Below are 4392 nucleotides of genomic sequence, written 5' to 3'. Positions count from 1 at the left end.
CACTCACTTGTCACATCCCAGATTCAACATGTCTAGACTGTCACGGCAAAAGTGCACAGCTTGAGGCTTCATAACAAGTTTTTGCAAACTAATGGATGGACTCACAACAGTGACAGTCTGTGGCATAATGTTGCTTTCTAAAGATATGACCGGTGTTTTCTTTTGGCTTTTTTTTTATATATATTTTTCTCATTTTTTTTTTCTGAATTACAATATATGAGATTATTTTCTTGTTCATCCCATAAGAGCACTCAGTTTCATAACAAGAAACGAGGGTTCTTCATGTCTGGTTCAGACATGAAATTAACCAAAACATTGGTCCAACTCATGCATTTGCCACAACAAAGAAGGCAGATGTTGTAAATTCTCCTCAGCATCAACTCCACATGCCATCGTCCCTATTCTTCATCTCATTACTTGGCATATATAATCTCTGGTTGTACTGTGGCTTTTTGGGGCAGGGAGACAGAGTGAACTATAAAGGGTTTTATACAAGCTGAGGAGTGGAGTTAAACTGGAAGGCAGTCTGCATGTTTGTATGGAAACAATTCTTTCATGAGTTGCAATTCTGTTTGATTCCAGATGTAAAAAGCCACAGGGAGAGAAAGATGCATATCAGTCTTGACACCTAAATCCAGGATGATGCTGCACTTGAAGTGCTATCCTAACCTCACCGAAAAGACTACATTTAGCAAAAGTATTCTCTGTGCATTTCTTTTCCTAAGCAATAATGATTCTGAACAAGCAGGATAGAAATTCTTCCAGTTATATTAAAGGATCCACATACTTTTTTGGGGAAGAAAAGTGAGTTAGGTAACTTTAAACTTTGCATATTTGTTGGTGTAAGACAGGCTGGTCTGAGTATTTCAGAAACTGTTGATCTGCTAGGATTTTCCCACACAACCATCTCTGGGGATTAAAAGAGGAACATATGCAGTGAGCAGCAGTCCTTTGAGTAAAAATGCCTTGTTGATGTCAGAGGAGAATGGCGAGACTGCTTCAAGATAATAGGAAAGCAGAAATAACTCAAATAACCACTCATATCAACCAAGGTGTGTAGAAAGACATCTCTGAATAACACATTGAATCCTGTAGCAGATGGTCTACAACAGCAGAAGACTACATCAGGTCCCACTCCTGTCAACTAAGACAGCACAGGCTCACCAAAATTGGAAATTAGAAGACTGGAAAAACAATATGAGCAACATTCAGAAGGTAGGGTCAGAATTTTGCATAAAAAACACGAAAGTGTGTCTCCGTCATGCCTCGTTCAGGCAGTTTTGCTATACTATTGGCTGTAAATTACTTCAGGTGAATGGAATGTCTCTAAATGCTCATCTCAGCCAAAAAGCTAAGGATTTTTTAAAACTGTGAATCATGCAAAACCGCTCTGGTAAAATGCAGGAATTGTTTTAAAAAAGGGAAATGAGCATAATAAGTTCCCTTTGACAATAATTTTTTTTAAAAATCACAAATTATTATGATCCTACTTTAAGTCTAATCTCTGTACTCAAGTAATTACACTAAGTCATGCAAATGTTTTGTGTTTGTTCTTGACAGGGAAGCACGTTTTCTTTCTGGCTGCTTCTCTGTGGTCTGACCAGAACTAACTCATCCTTATTCTAGAAAGTGAACCACAACATGTGGCAACAGAGCCCACAAACATGAGCTCATTCCTCTTGAGGGGAAACTAGCAACTGAAAAAAACAGAGATAGAAAGAGAGAAAGTCCCAGTGTTCCTCTCCACATCCATTTGTCTTTGGACTACATTCCTGCTCCTCTTCCTCAAATGAAATGGTTATCCCTGCAAACAATGAGAAGACTGAGCTGCAGGAGCATCTGCAGCATGTGAAGTGGGACATGAAACAAAAATTGGCTCACAAGGTCGAGGTCAACTTCAGCATCAGCACATTCTTTGAGCCAAGGCGTTGGAGAGAAAGCAGGCGCGAACTGAAAATGGCCCTAGTCTCTTCCTAACATGCTTTTATTTCCCACATACTTCGTGATCAGCAGGCCTCAGTATGTTATCAGGTAATACTGAGACAAACAGCTGCTTACGTGCTGAAATGTGGATGTATTATTTGAGAAAAGCATTACACATGAATCAGAAGAACAATACATTTTGACCAATAGGCTAACAATTAAAGTAAACTCATCAGTATTAAAATACAGCTGGAAAGGTGAACTGTTCCTACTTTAAGAGCAAGTGCAAGTGCAGGCAGATATGTTGCAAATGTATTTACCATCATAATTAAATACAAAAAGAAAGAATGTGCAGAAAAAATCTGAACTCTAAACTCACACCTATGATATTAATTTAAAAATCATAGTTGACCTTTTCGAGTTATTGTAACAAAAAAGGAAAAAGTCTTTTCTGTGGCTAAGTCCTCAATTTTCCTTTATTCCTTGTAATGTTGTCAGTCTCCATATGAGTCACGTTGACCACGTGCTGTGTGCTTCATGCTTTGCTCTGGAATGTCAGGTTTCAAATTGCATGTACCGATATTGCCTTGCCATGCCATGCCAGAGATATAAGATTGTGTGTAACTGTAAAATCAAATGACTATTATTTATTTGCAATAAAATAACATAAAACACACCAAAGTACACACAGGACTTTTTATTAGTAAGTTACAATGCGGACACATGCACTGCCAAGGACATTTAAAAAAAATAATACTATGACATTTCATCATGTTTCAGTTAAACAAGTTAAGAATCAAGCAGTTAAGTAAGAAAAAGATTTTTCTGTTTATAACAATTAGAACATGTATGATTGAACACAGAAGAAACATGCACTTTACTGCACTGCAACATAGAAAATTATCCTAAGTGTAGAAAAACATATCATTTTCATTTGACAAACACTTGATGATACAAATGTGTTTGCAGTGACTGACTCACCCGAGTTTCTTCCAGAAGCCACAGGTTAACAGGTTAAAGGATATTTATTGTGTCACACAGCATGTTCTTTGGAAACTTGTTCAGCGCAGCGGTTTGAGAAAATATCACAGGCTGTCTGAGCGAGCAGGGTTTCCTTGATGTCATACCCCTCCAGAGGCAAGTGCGGTGTTGGTGGTGCATCACGGTGTAGTGTGATGTACCGGGTTGTCAAAACCGGCTGCTGACATGACAGAACACTGCCCTCCTGCACCAGCCCAAAGGCACTTTCCACAAGGGGCTTGTCAGGTCAGGGATCTGGTAATGGACCCACGCCTCTGTAGAATCCACTCCTAAAGAAAACATCAATGACAATAATGTAAGGAAGAAGGTTATTATACTGAACAACAACTAAACTAAAAGTGTGAAACAGTGGTGCATAAGTTAGAGACTGGGATGTATATATGTACATGACTGAGTTAGCCGTCTTCAGAAAGTGTAATGTTGTATGTAAATTAATACCTATTCTGACACATGCATGTATGAACAAATAGCAACATGCATTTGTAACAGGAAACCAAATTTACAAATCTAATTACCGTACTCCAGTCTGGGCCATCCTATTTGGTACCGGCTTAGTGAAGATCATAGAGTTGATAGGTCCTGGCTTCACACCCTAACAGAAGACACATTTACTATGGATGGTGTTGCTGTTCATATGTAAACATGGTCTAATTCAAAAACTTTAACCTTATTTAAATTACCACTGTCCGTGGCTTGTGCCATTGCTGTTCAGATTCGGTGCAGCTATGCACAGGGGGACAACCGGCACTCTGAGTTGTGAGTAGTGTGCTGTTTGGAAGAGCAGTGCCACTGTGTGATTGCACATAACAGCACCTGCCACACAGGAGCACTGGCGATGAATCCAGAAGCTTAATCTAAGAAGAAAGAACTAAAATTAAAAATGTAACATCATCTTCATGGAAGAGCCAAACAGGAACATAGTTCAGTGTTATGGTTACTGACCCCTACAGGCTTACCCTCCTGAATGCTTAGTGTTTCCTTCTCTCCTATTAAAACAATTTAACCATCCTTGATAACTGTAATAACTTAGATTGTGTATATTTGCAGTATTAACTTGGTGTAAATTTGTTTCTGATCACCCAAACACATCTGACTAGTCAAATTAGGTGTGATAAAGCAGGGGGACAAGGAAAACATTCAAGTTGATGGGCCTTCAGGAATGAACTTAACTATGCTTAAATGAACTGAACCCACTGAACAGGGATTAACAACTTTACACAGCTTCCTGCCTACACTTAGTCTGTGTGGTGCTCACTCTTCCTCATTGACCTGTAGCACAGGGCTCTCACACCGACTCCCCTGTCAACCTGTGTTTTTGGACACTGAATAAAGATACAAGACCATTAGCATTATTTCTGTACTACTCATGTCAACACGTCTTAAACATATATACTTTACACGTAGCAAGAGTAGCATTGGGTAGTTAAC

The 4392-nt window shown here is 39.0% G+C and overlaps 2 long non-coding RNA genes across 6 annotated transcripts; one reads left to right on the top strand and one right to left on the bottom strand.

Annotated features, from left to right (window-relative positions):
• Positions 1–927: 927 nt before the first annotated feature.
• LOC112845547 (uncharacterized) lies at positions 928–1767 on the top strand. 2 transcript variants are annotated; one of them, XR_003218392.1, is made up of 2 exons: positions 928–1215; positions 1627–1767. It is a non-coding gene; the product is annotated as an uncharacterized LOC112845547 (long non-coding RNA). The 2 variants fall into 2 exon arrangements; XR_003218391.1 differs by having other exon boundaries at positions 1561–1767.
• A 1444-nt stretch (positions 1768–3211) lies between these two features.
• On the bottom strand, positions 3212–4258 carry LOC109198577 (uncharacterized). 4 transcript variants are annotated; one of them, XR_003218389.1, is made up of 4 exons: positions 4220–4258; positions 3645–3818; positions 3480–3556; positions 3212–3233 (listed from the first exon to the last, which is right to left on the bottom strand). It is a non-coding gene; the product is annotated as an uncharacterized LOC109198577 (long non-coding RNA). The 4 variants fall into 4 exon arrangements; XR_002059323.2 differs by having other exon boundaries at positions 4198–4228; XR_003218390.1 differs by lacking the exon at positions 4220–4258 and adding an exon at positions 3921–3947.
• Between the last annotated feature and the right edge of the window lie 134 nt (positions 4259–4392).

This window comes from Oreochromis niloticus, unplaced genomic scaffold (assembly GCF_001858045.2).
Source record: "Oreochromis niloticus isolate F11D_XX unplaced genomic scaffold, O_niloticus_UMD_NMBU tig00007826_pilon, whole genome shotgun sequence".
Lineage (NCBI taxonomy): Eukaryota > Metazoa > Chordata > Actinopteri > Cichliformes > Cichlidae > Oreochromis > Oreochromis niloticus.
The sequence above is the reverse complement of the archived record's forward strand: the minus strand, read 5'-3'. Positions and strand labels throughout refer to the sequence as shown.